At 42.2% G+C, this 23,645-nt stretch overlaps 1 long non-coding RNA gene across 2 annotated transcripts in view; it reads left to right on the forward strand.

The window, feature by feature from the left end:
* The window catches only part of LOC309342857, a 176,985-nt gene that overhangs the window by 36,558 nt on the left and 116,782 nt on the right, over positions 1-23,645 (forward strand). Inside the window, exons 1-2 of one of the 2 annotated variants that reach the window (XR_014157013.1) lie at positions 20,540-20,629; positions 23,322-23,432. This is a non-coding gene — a long non-coding RNA (uncharacterized lncRNA). Of the gene's footprint in view, positions 1-20,539; positions 20,630-23,321; positions 23,433-23,645 lie in introns of those variants that run through there. The other variant, XR_014157012.1, reaches the window with a different exon arrangement.

Genomic DNA, 23,645 nt, shown 5'->3' on the forward strand with positions numbered 1-23,645 from the left:
CAGGAGGCAGTGATGGCCACCAAGCTAGATGGCTTTAAAAGAGGACTGGGCAAATTCATGGAGAAGATGACCATTGATGGCTACTAGTCATGATGGATGCGCTCTTCTTCTGCAGATGGATGCAGTAATGCTTCTGAAAACCAGTTGCTGGAAACCACAGGATGAGAACTGCTCAGATCCTGCTTGTGGGTTTCCCGCAGGGAACTGGTTGGCCACTGAAAGAACAGGATGCTGGACTAGATAGGCCATTGGCCTCATCCAGCAGGCTCCTCTTATGTTTTTGATATTCCACTGATGAGTGTCTTTTGCTTTTATTATTTATTCAACCCACTTTGCATGTTTCCTCTTCAGAAAGGCAGGCTCAATCTTTTGATGGAAAAAAAAGCCAACAAAGAACAAATCTCAACATTTCAGGGGTGCATTAATGCAAATTAAACATATTTAGATTACACTTTTCTGTTATTAAACCGTAACATTCCATGGAAAAGGAGATGCCAAAACCAAAGCTTCTTGGTTTCATGCAACTCTGTTGTGCAGCAAAGCCAGCTTCCTTTATGTGTGGGTTTACAGTGCATATATAAATCAACAACATTAACTAATGAGAGCTACACACCCAGTTTCACTGCAGGGATGCTACAATTAATCATACTAGCATATGCAGACTACTTAGTGTGTCAGCTATAATGCATTACTTCTTTGAGATGTCATGGCATATGTTCTATTTATTCTTCCACTACAGTAACTGTATCATGCTTCCCCCCACTACATTTAAGTGAGATAACTGTCAGTTTAAGATGTCCGGAATAGTGTTGGCTAAACAGAAGAAAATAAATATATGGATGACAAAAGCAAATGAACGACGCACCCAGAATAAACTGAACAACGACTGAGGCATGTTGACAGGAAACAAAATGAGAAATTTTTCATTCTCTAGAGATCATAAGAAGAGACTTGCTGGATCAGACCAAAGACCCAGCTACACCAGCTTCCTGTTCTTACAGTGATGCCCATGAGATGCCCATGGGAAGCCATTGGGAAGCCCCAGACATGACTTGAGTGCAACAGCATTCTCCTTGCTTGTGATTCTCAGCAACTGGTATTCCGTGCATATTCCCTCTGACTGTGGACGTAGAAATAGGTGTACTCTCTATGTATTTGTCTAATCCTCTTCTACAGTCATCCAAGTTGATGGTCATCACTGCAGATCATGGGTATGAATTCCATAGTTCAGTTATGTGGTGCATGAAGACCAATTTCTGTTGTCTGTCTTGAATCTCCCGACATTCATTGGGTGGCTCTGGATTCTAGAAATATAAGAGACACTCCCTATCCACTTTCTCCACACCAAACCACTATCATGTTCCCCATTTTTCTAATCTAGGTAAAGGTAAAGGGACCCCTGACCATTAGGTCCACTCATGGCCGACTCTGGGGTTGCAGCGCTTATCTCGCTTTATTGGCCAAGGGAGCCGGCGTACAGCTTCCGGGTCATGTGGCCAGTATGACTAAGCCACTTCTGGGGAACCAGAGCAGCGCACGGAAATGCTGTTTACCTTCCCACCGGAGCGGTTCCTATTTATCTACTTGCACTTTGACGTGCTTTCGAACTGCTAGGTGGGCAGGAGCATGGACCGAGCAACGGGAGCTCACCCCGTCGTGGGGATTCGAACCGCCGACCTTCTGATCGGCAGGCCCTAGGCTCTGTGGTTTAACCCACAGCGCCACCTGTGTCCCTTTTTCTAGTCTAGAATACCCCAAATGTTGTTACTAATAGAGCAGGGATGGGGAATCTGTGCCCTCCACGTGTTCTTCGACTCCACATTCCATCAGCTCTAGCCAGCATGGCAAATGACCAAGGATATCCAAGAACATCTGGAGGGCACAGGTTTTGCCCCTCTGCTCTAAAGAAATATGGATGATCCAGTGCTTTATTTCTGCCTTATAAATTTCACAACTTTCTTTGCTGGATTTTTTGGTTGACATTCTTGATCTTATTGGCTTCCGAAGCTGTAACATTTCTCAGAAGAATAAATGTGGAAGATCCATCTTAATGCTCTATGTTAAGGGTGAGCTGGTTGAATTGCATTCTGCCAACATAACGGGAAATCAGGGGCAGTAGGTTCTACAGCTCATAGATCAAGAATAGCCCTACAGATTGATTTGAAACTTGGCAGGTCCAGGCCAAATCTGGGGTAGAACGGTTAATAAATGGCTTATATCAAATGAGTTAAACATCGGATGAGTTACTCTGGCATTTTCACACGTATTTTGTGTTTTATTTCCATAAGCTTTGCTTAGGTTGGACTTTCTGTGAAGATTCCTCCATTTGTAATGAGCATTTTGGGAGATGGTTTGTTGTGATAGGTCAAGGAGAACACCTAGTATTTGCCATTATTTAGTGGTAGTGCAACCTGCTTGTAGTTCTTGTAGTTTTTACTAAAATGGCATTTCCCCCAATGAATGTTAAACTATGGAGGAAATTCTCACACATGCTCAGTATGTTTTTTCCATATTCTTTTTTTTCAACAAATCTAATGGACTTCCCCACATCCTCCAAACCCTGCGTTCTCTGTGATACAAAACATCAGCAATTTGTTAACTTATTTCAAAGCTTATTGTATCTTTCATTTTATCATGTTACCTAGTTTCAAAAATGTTGTAACCCAAATCTTATACGTTTTAGCTTAAACACAATAAAGTTATTTCATTATTCCACCTCTGACTTCTTGTACCTTAATTTTCATTTCATTAATTTACAATTGCTGAAGCTAGAATTTCCTAAAAAGTGCATTTTTTAACATTCATACAACTTATAATGTTTTTTCAAATAGTCCTTAAATTTTTTCCAGTCCTCCTCAATTGTTTCTTCTCCCAAGTCTCGGATTCTGCCAGTCATTTCGGCCAGTTCCATATAGTCCATCAACTGCGTCTGCCATTCCTCCAGCGTGGGTAAATCTTGTGTCTTCCAATGCTTTGCAATCAGGATCCTTGCTGCTGTGGTAGCATACATAAAAAAAGTTCTATCTTTCTTAAGCACTCTCTGGTCCACAATGCCGAGAAGAAAGGCCTCCGGTTTCTTAGGTAAGGTAAATCTAAGTACCTTTTTTAGTTCATTATGAATCATCTCCCAAAAGGCCTTCACTTTCGGGCAAGTCCACCAGAGGTGAAAGAATGTCCCTTCCGCCTCTTTACATTTCCAACATTTATTGTCAGACAGGTGATATATCTTAGCAAGCTTGACTGGGGTCATGTACCACCGGTATATCATTTTCATAATATTTTCCTTCAAGGCACTACATGCCGTAAATTTCATTCCGGTGTTCCATAACCTTTCCCAGTCTTCAAACATAATGTTGTGCCCCAAATCCTGCGCCCATTTTATCATGGCGGATTTGACTGTCTCATCCTGTGTATTCCATTTAAGCAGCAAGTTATACATTCTCGAAAGTAATTTATTTTTTGGCTCACACATGCTCAGTATGAACCAGTGTTGCCTAGTAGCAACAGCTTTAAGGCAGTCCACCTCCTGGCTGAACTGCCACCTTTCAGTGGGACCTGATGCCTAAGGTGGCTAAAAATCAGAGATCTTCGGGAGGGTGGTACAGAGAAGGGAGCTCTCCATTTGCTGTCTTGGAGCTGGATGGATGTCCATAATTTGCCTGTACCCTGAAATAGACTCTCAGAGTATATGCAACTAAAGTTACTCAACTGGCAACCAGTGTCATTCACATCACAGCAGTCAAGGCTGGATCATTGGGGGCAAGTAGGGCACTCGGTTTGCCTTCAGTCAGTCCCCCACCTGCCCTGCCTTCTTACTTACAACTAGCCCAGGGGCTGACACTGTCAGCTTCCTCCTCTTGAGAAAAATGCATTAAAACTACCAGACAGATTCAGAATATCTATGGATCATGGCCAACATCATGTGTACACAGCTTCTCAAACCAACAGCTGAGTTTTAGAAGAGGCATATAATAATAATAATAATAATAATAATAATAATAATAATAATAATAATAATAATAATTTATTATTTGTACCCCGCCCATCTGGCTGGGTTTCCCCAGCCACTCTGGGCGGTTTCCAACAAAGATGAAAAATATACTAAAATGTCACAAATTAAAAACTTCCCTGAACAGGGCTGCCTTCAGATGTCTTCTGAATGTCAGGTAGTTGTTTATCGCTTTGACATCTGATGGGAGGGCATTCCACAGGGCGGGCGCCACTACCGAGAAGGCCCTCTGCCTGGTTCCCTGTAACTTGGCCGCTCGCAGTGAGGGAACCGCCAGAAGGCCCTCGGAGCTGGACCTCAGAACGATGGGGGAGGAGACGCTCCTTCAGATATACTGGACCGAGGCCATTTAGGGCTTTAAAGGTCAGCACCAACACTTTGAATTGTGCTCGGAAACGTACTGGGAGCCAATGTAGGTCTTTCAAGACCGGTGTTATATGGTCTCGGCGGCCGCTCCCAGTCACCAGTCTAGCTGCCGCATTCTGGATTAGTTGTAGTTTCCGGGTCACCTTCAAAGGTAGCCCCACGTAGAGCGCATTGCAGTAGTCCAAGTGGGAGATAACCAGAGCATGTACCACTCTGGCGAGACAGTCTGCAGGCAGATAGGGTCTCAGCCTACGTACCAGATGGAGCTGGTAAACAGCTGCCCTGGATACAGATTTGACCTGTGCCTCCATGGACAGCTGTGAGTCCAAAATGACTCCCAGGCTGCGCACCTGGTCCTTCAGGGGCACAGTTACCCCATTCAGGACCAGGGAATCCTCCACACCTGCCCGCCTCCTGTTCTCCAAAAACAGCACTTCTGTCTTGTCAGGATTCAACCTCAATCTGTTAGCCGCCATCCATCCTCCAACCGCTTCCAGGCACTCACACAGGACCTTCACCGCCTTCACTGGTTCTGATTTGAAAGAGAGGTAGAGCTGGGTATCATCTGCATATTGATGGACACCCAGTCCAACCCCCCTGATGATCTCTCCCAGCGGCTTCATATAGATGTTAAAAAGCATGGGGGAGAGGATGGAACCCTGAAGCACCCCACAAGTGAGGGCCCAGGGGTCTGAACACTCATCCCCCACCACCACTTTCTGAACACGGCCCAGGAGGAAGGAGCGGAACCACTGTATAACAGTGCCCCCAGCTCCCAGCCCCTCTAGACGGTCCAGAAGGATGTTATGGTTGATTGTATCAAAGGCCGCTGAGAGATCCAGCAGAACTAGGAAACAGCTCTCACCTTTGTCCCTAGCCCGCCAGAGATCATCAACCAGTGCGACCAAGGCAGTTTCAGTCCCATGATGAGGCCTGAATCCCGACTGGAAGGGATCCAAATGGTCCGCTTCTTCCAGGCGTGCCTGGAGTTGTTCAGCAACCACTCGCTCAATCACCTTGCCCAAGAATGGAAGGTTTGAAACTGGGCGATAATTGGCCATCGTGGCCGCATCTAAAGATGGTTTTTTAAGAAGCGGTTTAATAACCGCCTCTTTCAGCGGGTCTGGGAAGGCTCCCTCACGGAGGGAAGCATTCACCACCCCACGAAGCCCATCGCCCAGTCCTTCCCGGCTAGCTTTTATAAGCCAGGATGGGCAAGGATCCAGGAGGCAGGTGGTTGGCTTCACTCGTCCAAGCAGCCTGTCCACATCCTTGGAGGTAACAGATTGGAATTGATCCCACACAACTTGACCAGACAGGACTCTAGCACTCTCCCGCCCCGGCCCTGCTCCCACGGTGGAGTCTACTTCTTCCCGAATCTGAGCGATTTTATCTGCAAAAAATTTTGCAAAATCATTGCAGGAGAACATGTGGCCCGTACTGGACCCCGATGTTACAGGTGGTTCCGCGAAATTGTGAACCACCTGAAAGAGTCTCCTGCTGCAGTTTTAAGAAAACTAGAACCCATCTATTTGGAGGGAACCTAGGAGGCAGAAGGAATATATTTGAGAGGAAATTAGAAAGGTCTAGGCTAGCACAGTATGGTTTGTGTATATCTATAATGAACATTCACCACCCTACAAGGTTTGTGACAAACAGCTCTTATCCATCATAACATTGGCTGTGTTTGGAAATAATTTCAGGGGAAGTACTCTTCTGAATTAGCTAAATGAGGCAAGGTTTGCTAGATGAGCAATTATTTTCACACAAACAAATTAAGCAGTGTGTCTGGATGACTGAGATTGAGATGAACCTCAGCTGGCCACAATTAGTCACCTACTTGCTGTTGACACATAGTTTACAATAATTGGCTGCCTATTCCAGAGAACTGATGTATACAATTAAGAGAAAAGCAGCATCTAGTCCTTTAAGCATTATGGCAAGCAGATATTTCCTTTGCAGAAGAAATATAGGCAAGTAAAGGATTCCACTACATACTTCCTGGTATATCTTTTCAAGGGGTTTTAATATAATCTGGTATTAAGTCTCATTAAACCTAGGCATATTTAAGCTCATATATCATAAATGGAAAATGTCATTTAAACAATTTCAGATTTGATTCAATACATCCATTTTACAAGTACTTGAGCCCTTGGTGGCTGCTTTAGGTTCTGCATGATCCTAGGGTGCTTCCATACTACTTTGAAATTGCTGCACTCCAATCACTTACTTTCTGGGGCTATCTACATGATGCCATTAACTTTTTTGTTTTCCTATGATTCCCCCATGCTCCTTCCATATCCTTTTCAATAAGACTTGCATATTGGGCTGTTTAAACCCAGTGCCAAGGGACACAGGTGGCGCTGTGGGTTAAACCACAGAGCCTAGGGCTTGCGAATCAGAAGGTCGGTGGTTCGAATCCCTGCGATGGGGTGAGCTCCTGTTGCTCGGCCCCAGCTCCTGCCAACCTAGCAGTTTGAAAGCACAAAGTGCAAGTAGATAAATAGGTACCACTCCAGTGGGAAGCTAAACGGCGTTTCCGTGTGCTGTTCTGGTTCGCCAGAAGCGGCTTAGTCATGCTGGCCACTTGAGCCGGAAGCTGTATGCTGGCTCCCTTGGCCAATAAAGCGAGATGAGCGCTGCAACCCCAGAGTCGGTCATGACTGGACCTAATGGTCAGGGGTCACTTTACCTTTACCTTAAACCCAGTGCCAAATTCTGTGCCCTGCTGCTTTCCAGTGGGACAGGTATCTCCCTAGCAAGCTCTGTTATATTGACCAATAGATAAGATGGGGGGGGGGTGCAGTTTAAATAGGGTTGTTCGGTGATACCTCTTTCCCTAGCTATTGATCATTCCACATGGTGCATTGGAGTAAGATGCCTTATTCCAAGCCAGGTCATTGGTCTGCCTAGCTCAGTGCACTGATTGGTAGCAGTCCTCCAGCGCCTTAGATGGGAGCCTTTTCCAACCCCACCTTGTGATACTGGAGATTGAACCTGGGACTTTTTGCATGTACTGTGCTGCTGAGCCATGTAAATGTGTACAAATCTAAATTGCTCCTTTCCTAATACTGAAATTGAAATTGACTTGAACATACATTACAAAAATAACACACACACGCATAGCTAGCCAAGTGAGAAAAAATACCCAGTCAGGCTGCTTGAAAACCAGTCGGTCAGTAATGTTGCTTTTGATAAGTATGAGGATTAGGTAGAAGCTGTTTAGAGTTTACTGCTTACTGAAATTGCTCGTTAGAAGCAGCAAGGTTTGTATCTGACTTAGCAAAAACATGCAGTATGCACTTCTGTTTTTAGTGCATCAAGAAAACTGGATACAGCAGATTTTTCTAATGAATGCATAAACTGTTGGCCAGCAAGATGGTGCTGTGAGAAGAATATTTGATGACAGTAAGGCTGCCTCATTTGAATGCAATGAACATCACCCGCGTTACCATGTAGCTAAAGAGAACAGTGAACTGTGGATCAGTTGATACTGCCAGATGTCTCTGCTGTTATTTTGGGTGACCCTATTAGCCAGTTCGGCTGGGTTTTAGTTTGATTAACGTAAAGAATGAGGTTGATAAGAGTAATTTTTAAAATCACGCTAAAGCTAATATTGAGATAATGCAGAATGCCCTTCAATTAATATTTGGCAATCAGATCATGAAGTGAACATGAATCAGAATGAGTTTTTGAGAACCTGGAAATGAATTGTATTTTCCTCACTGCAACATGAAAATGTTCCTAGGTTATGATTTGTCACCTTTCTGCTTTAAAAAAACCCTGGCACTGTAGACTGAGTGCCTTGTGGCAGATGCAGAGTTCCTTTCAAAGTACAGTAGACAAGCCTGAAACTACCTAAGGCAGGCTTCCTCAACCTCAGCCCTACAGATGTTTTGAGACTACAATTCCCATCATCCCTGATCACTGGTCCTGCTACCTAGGGGTCATGGGAGTTGTAGACCAAAAATATCTGGAGGGCCGAGGTTGAGGAAGCCTGACCTAAGGCAAAGTGTCCTTTAATATGAACAGTCCCCTTCCTTAGTGAAGAGAATCTTCCTCCATCTGGCTAAGATTATTCAACTGTCTAAGGTTGCAGTCACATTAACTGCTTAAAATGCAGCAATGTCATTTTCCCCTGCTGCATTTCATGCCACCTTTGCACACTGTTCTTCACATCAGAATTGAAGCAGGGATGTCTTCACCTGACTCCCACGACCTTTTTGGTCCTCTCCTGCAACCCCCTTCAGAACTCCAACTCATGAAGCTGTCATTTGCACATGCACACTCATCTGTGCATGTCACTAAAATGGCACATCTCCCATGGCAATGCACTGCACCTATGATAGCAGTTACTGCGCTTGCAAAAGTGTATTATTTTGCAAAGGCAGCTGCTGTTCCCAAGCGACTCCTTAGTACACACGCGTGCATTATGACAGTAAATACGTATACAGCTGGATTTTTAATGGCCTTTTTAGTTCCACAGTTCTGGCAACCAAACAAGAACGTGAAATCCTGGCCTGTAAAAATTATTTCTGGATGGAAACCCTATCCCAGATGGTCCAGACAAGAGAGAGCTCTGAACAGCTTCATGACCTGTTGTTCATGAAACATGCAGTTTAAAAGGGCTACATTTGCTTTAGATTTGTGTAGCAAGCTTAATTCCTTCTGCTCCAAAAGCATTGTGCAAAGTGTTTACTCAATATGGATATTGTGAAATGGATCATGACAGCCCCTGCATTGTATCACACTGGCAATTCTTTGGTTTTAAGTTCTTTTACCCTGTGAATTCCCTGCTTTAAATTATTATTTATTATTAACTTTCTATGTTGCCTTATACCTGAAGGTCTTATGGCGACTTTCTTCAGTAATTTGGTGTTTCCCTCCACAATTTCCTTTTGGAAGTTTGAGATGGTGTAGCTGAACTTCCTTTTGTTATCTTCTTTAAACTGCTCATTAATTTGTCTGTGATGGAACCAACTTTCAAATTTTCATAACTTTTTAATTTCAAACCTTTCTCTTCTTTTATTAACAAATCTCTATATGTTGGCCAGTTTCCTTTTTTATTCAACGGTTTCATTGCTATTGCCTCAACTGGAGACAACCAACATAGTATTTTAGGTTCTAAGAAATCTTTGTATTTATTCCATATCTTTATCAATGCTTTCCTTATTATATGATTATGAAACCCTTTATGTTTTTTATCTTTCTCATAGCATAAATATGCATTCCAGCCAAATTTGTTATCATGTCCTAAATCAAGGATTTCTTCTCTTTCTAATTTTATCCAATCCTTCAACCAAACAATGCATGCTGCCTCACCATGTTGAAGAACATTCTTCCAGCAGACATTTGGCAGGCAGCCTTGCTATTGACTTTCAAGTATAGACTCTCCACCCCCCGCCAACAGGCTTATTCAGTTGTCTAAAATGTCCCTAGAGTGGCCAGTAATTTTAATGATCATTTTGAATTGTTTTTAATATTTTTATATTACTGCACACTGCCCTGCTGTTTTATGAGAGGGTGGAAAATAATTACTTTAATGAAGAAGAATAAATAAAGGAATAAATAATGCTTAAATTTTCACACTTTTCTCTCAGCTTCTAGTGTTAGAGCGAGCAAAGGGTTTCAAAACTAAAATGCACCTGAAGTGACAAGAGTCTGGAGAGTTATGGCAGGAGAGGATTCAAAAACCATCGGCCACACAACCCTGAATGTAAAAGTTAGAACCCACCCCACTCCACCATCTCTTGCTCTGAACATGAACACATGATGAAACATGTGTGGCCTACTCCCACCATATCTTGCTTGGTTCACAGAATGGGCATATTTGTTTGCACAAAAGTCGTGTACAGCTCTAAATGTAACATTTTCTCCCCCACCCCACCATCCTGCAAGTGGACTAGAGGAAAAAATGAACAGTTCATGCTAATTCGGAAAGGCAATTTATTTTCCACTTCTTGCAGAGATTAATCTCATCCACCTCCACCAAGACATACAGTGGGTGAATTGTAGGCAAAACAAGCATAGAAGGGAAAATGAATATTTCCTTCTCTGCATTGGCTGCTTATAAAATATTAGTGTATTTTTTCCCTCCAGCTGTATGCCAGGAAAAATAGCTCGATGTCTGAGGCTGATGTACTCAATAAAGTATTTGATTCTCTTGCTAGTGTTTGCTGGGCCTTTGTTGCTGCACCTCATGAAGGAAGCACACCAGCTGCTATCGACCTGCTCTGCCTCTCCCCATGCAGATGGGCAGGGAATGGGGCTTTGGAAAAGATTTAGTCTTGCTTCTTTTGACTGCTCCCCAATGACTGAATGAATGCAGCTGGGGGAACTACCTGTTCCAACCATCAAAGAAGTCAAAGACTGTGGAGGGTTTGTTTTTGGGGTGCACAGAAAGAAGATCAACTGATAGATTTCTGGGTGATCTGAAGTAGATCGGAAAGTATTTCTGGCTCCCATGGCAACAACCAAAATGACACCACCCAGTTATACAAACAACACAGTGGAGGTTTTGTAAATTAGAGGTGGACAGAAAGAAGACCTACTGAGATATCTGAAGCAGACCTTCTTCCTTGAGAAGGATTGGTTGTTAAACCAATGTGGAAATGGTAGCTCTGTGAGGGCTCTTACCACCTGTAACAAATTACAGTTCCCATGACTTTATGAGAGAAGCCATCACTGTTAAAATGGCAGGAGAGTGCTTTAAATGTAAGGTGCAGATGTGGCCTCTGACTCACCCAGTACTGTCACCTAGTCATCCAGCCCAGTACTGTCTTCTTTGATAGTGGACATAGACCTTTCCAACTCTGCTATACTGGAGATCTTTTCAAAGTGCAGGTGCCAAGGATTGAAGCTGGGAACTCTACCAATGTTAAATGGGTGAACTAAAACCATACATATTGATAACATCCCCCTGGCATAAGCTACACTCTGTTCCATTTGCACTTTCAACACAAATCTTGTAATGTACACTCTACTGGAGTGGCTGCTGACCATCATAAAATTCAGCTACTATTCATCGTTTATAATTTCTTTAATGTACCCACTGCTTTACAGTTCCTGCAATATTTCATATTTGGTGCACAGTCTGTTTTCAATTTCTCTCAAGTGCACTGTGGTTTAATAGCCCCAATTTTACACATGGGGAACAAAGGCCATAAGAGAATGGCTTGGCCAAACCTATCAAATAACTCTGATGAATAGTCAAAGCTCCAATTGATTGTCCCCCTGGTCCACCTCAACCATCTGTTCACTGGGCCCCGTTGGTTTCTCCAATATAAGAGAATTAGGGGAAACTCTGAACATTCTGAATAAGCTTGGGGGCAAAGCGCAAATGAGCAGCATTTCCTTCATTTCCTTGGTTGTTCAGAAGGACCAAAAATGATTCCATGCATCTTCTCAAAGTAGGGCTGCCTAAACTTTTTTGTTCTGAGGGCTGCATTGATAGCCAGTCACTCCTCTGAGGGACACGTGCCAATAGCAGGAGTGGTGACTAAACATGTACACACACACATGCACACTCGCCACCTATAAAGCATGCATTATTTCATATACACTTACCATACAGTAGTGTACCTGCAAACTAGAGATACGGAAAGCTAGCTAAGCACCAGAGGACAGGGGATGCTCAGCAATTTTGCTTCTCATTACAGTGTTGGGGAAGGAAGTGGAATTGGGACTCAGGAAACTGAGCCCTAGGACCTTCCTGCAGTGGCATCATACTAAGGAGAGAAGAGCTGCCTTTGCAGAGTAAGCCAAGTGCAGAGTAAATTGAGGCAGAGGCAACCATTTTGTGGCAGGCTGGCAGGCCACCCTACAGCCTCACAAAAGGGGAACAAAGGAATACCATATCGCCAAGTTATTGGGGTGGAGTGATTTAGGTGCACAAATAAACTCTTTATAACCACAGGTTAGCCATTCTCTCCTGAAAGGCAAATTCTGGTGGTGTTTCCTCCTCAGGAGCACTAGAGTCTTAAGAATGTGTATTGACAGATGCTTCAGATATACTTATCTAAACAAGCGTGAGAAGAGGAAGCACAACTTATTTTGTACTCCCCATTTCTCCCATCTTTGGAAAGTTCAAAGCCATTCCCAACAAAACCTCCCTTTAGTCAGAGCTGGAAGAGGTGAAATGTTAACCTTTGAGAAAATTGGATGCTGTGTTTTTGTTTATGGTAACCTAAGATGCTAATAAAAGAGGCTTGGTGGGTAATACCAAGACGTATTAGTCAAAAGTAAGACCGGAAAGCTGGGACTTGAATATCCAGTTGTAGAATAATGAGCCTTTGTTTTCCACCATGAGTTTCTGCTAATTTACCTTCAGTTGTAAATCATTAGTTTTATGGTTACATAACCATAACCATGGGCACTCAGATGTACCCATCTGAGTAATGGGTCTAGATAAGACAAGGACTGCCTGCCCTGGCTGGCAACAGCTCTCCAGGGTTTCAGTCTTTTCCATCACCCCCTACTTGATCCTTCTAGCTTGAAAGTCCACCAGAGTTTTTTTTCAAAGCCAATTTTCCAATGGCACAATTTTTCCATCAGACACCTTATTCTAAAAGAAAAGAAAAGTGTGCTTTGCTGCTTGCTTACATCTTGAACTAGGGGACGTTTCCCTATAGGAGCCAGTAGTTCTCATAAGCAGCGATTCATTTATGAACCTGCCTTAGTTTCGCAACGAACAGTTGTAAAATCAGGACTATTTTCAGGGTATTTTCAGGGATGTAATGAAGCATTACCTGCCTGAAGAGGAAGGTGAAGAAGAGGAGGTTCTGGCCAAAATGAAGAAGGGGTTTTAATATGGTTTGGACACTTTAAATATGGACTGTGAGCACAATTTAGCCATTTGACATGGTGTCCCTAACATTGACCATAATTTAAGTGCTCCATAAACACACATGTCTAATGTGTCTCATTCCCCCTGCCTACATTTTTCAAAGTGGACATTATCAGCTTTTGACCTGGACAAACTCCAACTCCACTTTTTCTGTCTAACTGCACACTAAAGGAAAGAAAAGCTTTCCCACAGCTTTGTGTACTGTTGCTGCTGCCAGATGTGATCCCAGAGTGTGACAAAGGTTCAGAATGCTGCAGACAGACTATTCACTAGGGCCAGTTGAAGGGAGCAGGTGATTGCCATGTTATGACAGCTCCAATCGCTACTGGTCTCTTTCCAAGCACAATTTCCAGAGTTATTTCCAGACCATGCCTGGCACCATTGCTGTTTGTTTCTGGCACCAGGCAAAAATGTCCTCCTTTACCCAGGCTTATGGTTTTTAATGAGGAGGGTAGTTAGGCTTTTGTTGCGCTCCTTGGGTAGGACTTGTTCCTTTTAAATATGTTGTTTTTGTCCATTCCTGTTTTTATCTGATTTTAATGTCTCTGTTGTTTTAGTTTTACTGTATAAGTTGCTTTGAAGCACTTCAGTGCACAAATGTGACAAATACATAAATACATGTTATTCAAAGTACGGTTTGGGTTTTTTTTAAAAATTTCATTTGTTTGGCAATTCCTAGCCTATCCTTCATCATATAATGCCAGGGCGGAGTACCAGGAAGCGAAGATTGCCTAGCTATAGAGGCTTGTCTGGCTGGGCTCATGGTTTGGGGAAATAATGATTGGCATCTTGTGGCACTTGTGAAGAGCCAGCCTTCCAGCAGAGGCATTGCTACAACTCGCCAGGACAGTTTGGGGTTGAGGCAGGTGGTAAAGTCATGGCAGTGCTGGGACATTGGCAGGAGCACTGATTTGGCCCTGCTGGTGCGCCTGTGCCACCCTACCAGAACCAATCTGGCATACCTGCCAAAACGACTGTGCCTCCCAACCTTGTTGCCCACTGCTGTGCCCTGTACAAGCCTGGCAGGTGGTAGAAGAATCGTTCTGCAGCAGGTCCTCTCCTGCTCCTAGCGCAGTGTCTGAACAGTCAATTTCTTATTAGCTGCTTTGTGAATGGGACAGAGCAGTTCTGAATGCTAAAGCATATCAAGAGGGGTATTACAAGTGTTCATACCATTTTCTTCTGATCCTTCTCAAAAGTTTGCTCCTTCCTAGAGGAGTAGCTGTTTATTGCAAACAGCAATTGCCTTCCCCATTTATACTGTATTGATGCTTAGTAATCCTAAAATTGCATATCAGTCAATGTAGATTACATATTGTGTTCTTCTTTGGTATCCCAGGATGTGTGCATTTCCATGCTTGTCATATTTAATTTTCACTTTATTGACCAACATTTTGCTTCAACCACTCCTGTCAATTAAAACTGTGAAGTAGGCTGTTGTCCATAGGAGCTCCTGCCACAATTAAATTGGTCTCTAAGGTGCCACCGGACCTTCTGGCCCAATCCTTTTTCCATTTTATATGACAGCAAGTACTATCAATTCCAGGGAAATTTACTTTTAACTAAAACGTGCTTCGAATGAGATCGCCGATTTCCAAGGATTATTTCAGGCTGCATCTATTGAAAAAAACACCGAAATTAGGTTTTTTAAATGCACATGCAGAAAATAAATAAATAAATAAAAATAAATTGCTACTATTAAGGCAAGCGTGAATCTGGTCTGAACAGCACTCTCGCATACTTCAGGTAAAAAACGAGAGAGATGTTATTACTTGGCTGTGAAGAGGGAGGTGTTTTTTTAAAAAAGGCAGATTTGTTTTGAAGCACTGTCACTTCATATTTGCTTCTACAGATGGATAGCACTTTTTAATTAGGTGAATTTCTGAGCAACCACTTTGAGCAAAAATCGCACATATGACAGATTGCGGTAGATAAGGACTCAATCAGAGATCACACATGGGCTAGGCGATCTCAGAAAATAGTCCAAAGGCATTTAGAAAATGCAAAGGACACAACAATAAGTTTGAAAAGAAACAAAACACCTAAGAACAAATTAAGAAGGCAGTCAAGAATACAATTCAATCCAGCACTCTAACCATTACACCACTTTGCCTCATTCAGGTAGTGGCATGCAACGAGAGGTTGGTCAGGCCCCTTGCCATGGATTCCACATTCCCAACCATTGCTCACTACACTGGCTGTCTATCTCCAAATTGTTTTACTTTGAAGTCTAAATTCATCATGGCTAAATTATAAAAATACACCACAGGCATTTATTATACAACTCTATTGTGTTAGACTCTCTCTCTCTCTCTCTCTCTCTCTCTCTCTCTCTCTGTGTGTGTGTGTGTGTGTGTGTTTACTTTTTAACACATCATTGCCTAAATCAATCATTTGGTTAACGCTGGCATAAATGATTACCCTCGAGACATTTCTTTGGTCAATCACTGCTCAAAAATATGTTAAGGTCAACATCTGTTATCAAGTATTATTATAAGTCTGCCTCTCTTCCCCAAAGAATTATCTAAAACTGTTCAAAATTCTTAATTTGCAGCTTTGCAGATGTCCTTTTCCTATTCTGGAACCAGAAAATTGGCAAGCATGTATAAAATAACAATGTGATCCACGTTCTCCTTGGCTGCTGATGTAAAACTTTGGGGGGGAAATTCCTCAAATGAGGATCAAAAAAGACAATGCTGAATGCATATAAGAACATTTAATGTACAAATGAACTACTTTTTTTCCTCCAGCAATTGACACGCTTCAGTGGAGGACTTCCACTGCATCCTTCTGAAGCAGGAGCCAGACAGGGCTGGCTGTGGTTCCAAGATATCAAAGCAGCAATGGCTGGGAGCCTGCAGGTCTACCTGGAAGCTGATATGCACTAATATCACCACCAGAAGAGATGAGGGATTGGGAGAGCAGCATTAAAACCCAGCTGGTGAAGTGGAAATATGGAAGAAAACAGTAAAATGAAGCAGAGATAGGAGCCGTAATGCTGTCACTAAGGTTGAATTAAGCAAAAGATTGGCAGGGCCAGCCCTACCATTAGGCTGAGTGAAGCAGCTGTGTCAGGCAGCAGCTATTGGGGACATGGCAGCAAGGTGCTGAAGGCCATGGGCACACCATGGGGCCTGCTCTGTTCTGTGTCCTCTAAGCTAACCTGCTGCTCTTCATTGCAGCCGATGATATTGTCCTTTCATTAGGGATGGACACATAGGCCAGTGTTGCTTTCTCTTACTTTCTCATTTCCCCTAATCTTAAATTCAGTTCTTCACAGTTTGGTTGGTGTTTCTTTTTCTTTTTAAGTCCTCATGAAAATTCACCAGCAAGTTAGTGCAGATTCCTTCCAATATACACAGCCCCCTCCTGCAATTTCCCTCAATAGCATGCATTTCTTTATGCTGTTCTTACAAATATGTTTTTTTAATGCGCACTTCACTCCAGTATATTTAATTTTGTACATGTTACTTGACTGAAGGACTGCACTGCAAAATTCAGAGAAGTACAAATTATGAAGGACGGCTTGTGTATTGTTTCACTAAGTGCAAATTACGGAGGGTTGCCTTTAAATGGGAACTGAATCATCCCCCTCCCGCAGGTCCCCACCTGTCACCAGTGTTGAAGTAGGATTCAACTGTCTGTCTAGTCAGCTTCTAGACATGGGATGTGGGAGGAGGGGCATGAGGCGCCATCTTGTCCTTCTCAGGCAGCAAAATGTGTTGGCTCAGCCCTGGATGAGAGAAGAGATCATAGAAGGGAAGGGAAGACATTTCTGGCTGATGTAATTGGTGTCCAAATGGACAAATGCAAGTTCTGAGCTCATCCTTCCCCCCCATCCCAGATCCCATGACAGATGCAAATATTTTATAGCAAGAGTGGGTAGAAGGGGCTATACTTTCTGCTAGGGCTATGCTTCATCCAGAGTGACCTCAAAACTAAGTAAACAAGTCAGCCAATAGCTTCTGAAGTGAAGAAGTGTGCATGCACACGAAAGCTCATACCTAGAACTAACTCAGTTGGTCTTTAAGGTGCTACTGGAAGGAATTTTTTTTCTTCTGAAGTGAGTTAGCTATTCATGACATGTGGTCTTCTCCTCTCTAGTGGCACCATCATTGAGGCTTTGGTCAGGTATGCCTGTAGGCCCAAGCCTGAAACCTTTGGAGTTTGCACTATTTTTGATCAACAAATCTCTTTAGGGTTCATTAAAGGCAAGCTTCCTAGACACTTCTTTTCTTACTGCTGTCTTCTTAGCTAGATTGGAGGTGCATTAGCACAAACCATTTCTGACAGCTGACAAACATTTTTTTTCTCTGTCAGGTGTGAAATAGCAGCACTATTTTGTTCTGCCAAATTGCCAGCAGAATGGGAGGAAATAAATCCCACGGAGCCTGATTCTTAACTGCTTCTAATTTAAACCTTTACTAGCGGAGAGTTTATCCACGTCCCTAGCTCGGACTATCTCAGGGGCACAAAGATCAGTTCTCAGAGGCAGATTGCATGTAAATGTCAAGTGAGCAATTTTGCATCGAAAGGGAGAAAGGATGTCCCTGTTTTGTACTCCAGGCAGGTTGCAGGAGTGATGTCATGAGTTTCATCTGGGCACTGAAACCCTGCAATGGGATGTCGTTCCTTTTCCACCTAGGGGTGTTCCTCTGAATATCATGTAAAGCATTTTTCTTATAGGGTCGGAAGAGAACAAATTTTATCTGCAGCTCATTATAAGGCAACACATATTGATTTTTATTTATATTTAGTTATTTATTACATTTTATTTCCCTACCCGAAACACAGCATACACACACATACTGTGTATCTTCAGATGGCTTGAAACTTTTAAAAGTAAACTGAAGCAGTATCACATAACTGCAATCACACAACTTGCTCACTAAATAATTAAAATGAACCTGTTTGAAAAAATATGAAACACTGCAGATAAGAGGAAAAAAATGAATTCCCAGGCCAGCTCGAAACAATGGCTCATTTATTCTTTGAATACCTGCTGGGATTTATTCATTTTTAAAAGCAGACCACTCTGTTTGGGTACGTTTTCTCCCAGATTCTAACTGGTTGTTGACCATATGGAAAAATATTCTTGGTTGGTGCTACCCAGGCAGAGTGGTGGTGGTGCATAAATTGCTTGGCTGCCATCGGTGCACCAGAGATGTTTTTAAATGGACTCTTGCCTGTGCTTAGTCAGATTCCTCCTGAGTTTTCCATCATTGCACTACTTAAGGTTGTTACCCCTGCTGCTTTGTTGTTTGCACTTTCCTGAAACACCAATGCTTTTGTATGCAGGGATAGCTCTTCCCATTCTTCCTCTCCTCCTTGCCATCACTCCATATTTCATTTTTTTTATTTCATTCTTATTTGATGTAACCCTTTCTACATTGCTACACACAGCACAGTTTACAAGTCATAGAAACAACAAAACGCACCGTACAACAAAGACTGAAACCTAAAACCATATGATCCCATGGAAAAATATTATGTAAGCATATATTTCTCTCTCCTTACACACTCTCAATCCCTATCGCTGCATTTGAAAATCACTCTACCAAGCACATCCAGCTGGTGTCAGGAGAGTGGCTCTGCAGTACCACCTCTATGTCATTTTATTGCCGTAGCAGCACTGACAGTACTAGAATACTGCTCCTTCCTTTCTCAGTTGATAACTGGATGGACTCTGGCTCATTTGGCTCTCCAGCTGTTGCTAAACTACAATTCCATTCAGCTCCAGGAAGCATGGTCTATGGCTAAGGGTGATGGGAGTTGTAGTTCAGCAACATCTGAAGTGCTAGAGGTTCATTACAGCTGCACCTGCCTCGATGTTATAGTGTTGTCATCTCCCACTAGCTGCCTCATATATATTCAGAGTGCGTATTCTAGTCAATGTGGCAGAGAATGTATTACACTTTAAAATGCACTACTGTCAATACCAATCTGTCAAATGTTTGCAAATAGTAGCAGAGTCTTTATGCAACAATACATTTACTAATTTGCTATTAACCATACTGCATTGATTTCCGAATATTACAAATAAGTTTGACTAAAATATGGCAAATGAGAATTTTGGTGAATTTTGCAGATATATTATTTTGGTGATAACTAGGGATGGAAGTTTCTGTTAGTTTCTGTAGCCATTCTTCTAACTAATGGAATATGCAGAAATGGTGAAACTTACCGGAAGAATAAGAAATCAAGATAACAAAGTCTTTAAGGGGGAATGGAAATCATTTATTGAATATTTACAAACTCGTTGTAAACAAATTAAGACATTTGCAGGATTAATGTAAAAACGTGCAGTATTGAAAACATATATGAAATGGATGGAAATAAAATATAAAATAGATTTAAATTGGGATATGCAGAAAAATAGACTAAATATAAGGAACTGCAGAAAAAGGGGAAGTTGAAATATGTAAAGATGATTCTGTTTGAAATGTTTGTCATAAATTAAAATAAAAAATAATAAAAAATAGCTAGGGATGAAGGAGAAATGGGGTTCAGTTATATTTTAATGTGAACCTACTCAATCAAACTTGCTAAAAGAAACTGAAATCTGCACTTCTCCAAATTTGTGATGCAGTTCTCCAGTGAAATAATGTATACACAAAGACATATATTTAGATAGAGATGTGCATACACAAATTGGAAAAGAATGGAAAAATGAAAAACAGAGAGAAACAGGAACCAACAGAGTTCTCTTTCCCTTGTGGTATCAGTGACATTTCTTTAAGGTTTGGACTTTTCACTGAGTCCAATGGGGAAAGAAATCAATTTTTTTCCATCCCAGGTTGCTCCCAAGACCCCCACCAATCTAGACAACAGTAGCAAAGAAAATTGTTTAAAAGTAGACACAGGACTGAGATGATGGAAGGCCAGAACCCTGATGCCTCCTATTTCAACATTGGGTCAATTATTTGATGCATGGAGAGATCAATCATTTGAGGGGATAACCTTTCCTTATTCAAACCAGTGGAGGGAGGTGTGTGTGTGTGAGTGAGTGAGTGAGAGAGAGAGAAAGAAAGAGAGAGAGAGAACGCGCTGTTCACCACTGGCCTGCCTTGGGGGAGGACGGTCCAAGGATGAATGTGGCTCTTTGACACTTGAGATCTATTGTTTAGGACTTGCCTCCCCCCTTCTATTAACTGCAATTTGTTTTTAACTGATTTCAATACTATATTTCAAAATTATTATAACTTGCCTTGGGACTATATTGTGAAGAATGGGTAATAAATCTCATAAATAGCAGAAACAATTTATAGGAAATCATATCCTTAAAAAACCCACCCCCGTCCTGTTCTCTCTCAGGTTGGGGTCCCAGATTGTGCAGTGGCCAGACAGAGTCCAAGGCACTCACAAATTAAGAAGCACTGTTAGGTCTTGAAGACCAGGGTCTGAGTAAGGTGACTCCAACTGTCAAGTCTAAGTAAGGGTTATTAGGGCAAAGCAGAAGACCACTGGGAAAGACCTTGGACAGCTCCCTGTAGCCAAGACTAGCCAGAACTACCCAACAGTGAGCTGTTGCCTCACCAATGTGCTACACTGTTATGAAGACTGGCTGGCTTTATAGCTCCTTGTCAAGGGGTGGGGATCTGTTGATTAACAATCATTTCCCTATTCTGCAGCTACAGGTACTAGTGTAGGCTGCCTAGGAGGGATGTTCCTGAGTGTGGAGGAGTTGAGCAAGGCCATATCCATTGGCCTGGATGGTCTGAGATTGGGAGGTGATGGCTTTAATCTGGAGGCTGAGCAAGAGTGAAACAAGTGGGCTATATTGCTGAGATGGGAAAAATGTGGCCTCTCACACGTTGCCGGACTGCAACTCTCTTCATCATCCCTGACCATTGGTCATACTGGCTGCGGGTGATAGGAGTTGTAATCCAACAACATTTGCAGGATCACAGGTTTCCCATGTCTGCTGTATTGTTTGGTTGACCAGGCTGAGGCAGAAGAACGAGTTTCATGTGTTTATTCCAGGTCTATTCAACCCAAAGCTTTATGCTAACTGTCACCGCAATGGCATGTGTTGCACACACCATTTTCCTACTCTGCAGGAAGAAGGCTGGGGGCACCTCTGCATAGTTTGCCAGGAGAAGTCCCACCTGCAGAATCCAGAGCAAGTAGCTCAAGTGTTGCCTCTGTATGAATATCAAAAGCCACTGGCAGTTTCTTGTGGAAGTTTGCTTATCTGTAAGAGTTGTGTAAATCAGTTTGGAGGAAAAATATACATTTCTCACTGACAGTTTCCCTTTCAAACCCATGAAAGAGAAAGTCTACACAGCCCAAGAGAAGTTTGCTTCTCAAAAACTGAACAGTTTCTGCTTTGTGCAGAGCTGTTTCTTGCTGATCCATTCAGATCAATGAAGTTTCTCCAGCCTTTGGAATTTCTGGCAAGGAGAAAGGTCTTTGATTCCTAACCTCTCTGGAAACTGAGCTGACAGGCACTTCTTGTTCGTTTCTGACCTGGCTATTCCTTTTACTCTGCAAATAGTTTTCTCTCACTCTGGAGAAAATGAGCATCTTAACCCTCTTTTTCAGGGTTTACACTCCAATTTTTTAAAATTAGTTTATCGTTTGAATTTTTATACCACTTTTCTAAACAGCAAGCCAGAGTGGTTCATAAAACTTTTAATATAAGATACAAAATTCACAAAACTAAAACCAACATATCAGAAACATTAAAACCAACAGCTGTAAGTAAATACATCTGATAGGCTGTGCATTAAATCAAACTCTTCACACTTTCACAAGGATTCAAAGGCCCAAATGACAAGATGCATCTTGGGCAACCTACCACCACCATGAAGGCCCCACATGACTCACTGTCCCATCAAGTACTGTTTGGAGTATAGCCACAATGCCCTCTCCATAGATTTTAATTGCTAGGCGGGGGAACCTGCCTCTCCTGAAGTAAAACTCCCACCATCCCTGCCCTTTGGCTGTGTTGACTGGGTCCGATGGGACTTGCAGTCCAACAGTTTCTGGAGGACCACACAATATATGGAAGTTTACACTAAATATGAATGGTGTGAAAATAAATAAAAAGAACTCAATAAGTTCATTTGTGCTTCAGATGAAGAAAAATCTACATTACTCACAATATGCAACACACAGGGAACAAAGAAGCTATCTCTGCATTAATCTTCTTTGTGTTTCCCCTCCTAAAATCTCTCCCATTGTTTTCATTTTTAATTGCTGCAAAGGAACAATAGGAACACTTGTCTCTGAACTAAAATTTGTTGTTTTTGCTCCCTGTGGTGTACCTTTAGTGTTGATTAACTCATCAGGTCATCTGATACAATGTCTGATTGCAATTTCATGCAACCCTCACTATAGTCACAGCAGAATAATATTATTATGGATGTGAAAAACATGTGAGAATCACAGGGACTATTATTTTTTAAAGGCCTGGAGGGCATAGCTACCCAGTTGTCTTTGGCAGAATAGGTCTGTCATAGACAGTTGTAGAGCTTTGACAATTTCTTTTCTTGTTATTTATTTATGGCTATATGGATTAGACATACTCATGGTGAACATGCTCATAGTAAATAGTATACTCATCTTTTGATAAACTTTCCTCATGGATGAAGCCAGAGTGTGTTCATATTGACCTACATAAATGTTGTTAGCTTGTTGGCCCTAATGTCCTTTGATATTGCATGGAATTTATTCCCAGTTAGCACCTGGATGTTGCCACTGCTGCTACCTCATTCAACTTAACATTATTGCCATTTCAGGAGGCCAGAAGGGAGGGCAGAAACTGAATCTGAAATGTGATAGTCTACCTAGGTAAAGCATTAAAGCTAGGATTTAACTTTAGGGCTTTCAAATGTAAGCTCCATATACTATTTTCTGACCCTTGCTGGTGCTTTCTGGTTCTGGTTTCCTCACAATTCTGAATTTTCTGCTGGCTTCCTCCAAGAGCCTGGTGGTTAGGACTCTCTGCAGTGAATTGATTCCATTAAGAAAGGAAAAGTATAAATAGCTCCATGCAGGGAGGATGTATATTATAGAATCTGTGGCAGTGGGGCACGTTAAAACAGCCAAATATACAAATTCATAGGTTGTATTTACACCTTCCATCTTCCCTTCCAGATTCCTGACTCCAAATGTATGCAACTGATGGGAGTCTCTTACAGCAGCCAAGCCAAACAGCAGAAAAAAGTGAGCCTGGCAGTCAACAGCTGCCTGAATCATTCATATGTGGTAAGCCATTTCTGCCACTTGGGTGAGACTAATCCCACAAGCAAGGAGGAGTGGGAGTGACATCTATCCTTAATTCATTAATTTTAAAAAGTGGGGGAAAACTGTAAAAGCCCACTGGGTTAATTTTCTATGTAGTATTTTCTCCTAACAGTTAATGAGATATGAACAATATTATTGGGTGGGACACCAAGGGAACTGCTTGATGCCATAATG

Source organism: Podarcis erhardii (genome assembly GCF_964252035.2).
Source record: "Podarcis erhardii genome assembly, chromosome: 5".
Lineage (NCBI taxonomy): Eukaryota > Metazoa > Chordata > Lepidosauria > Squamata > Lacertidae > Podarcis > Podarcis erhardii.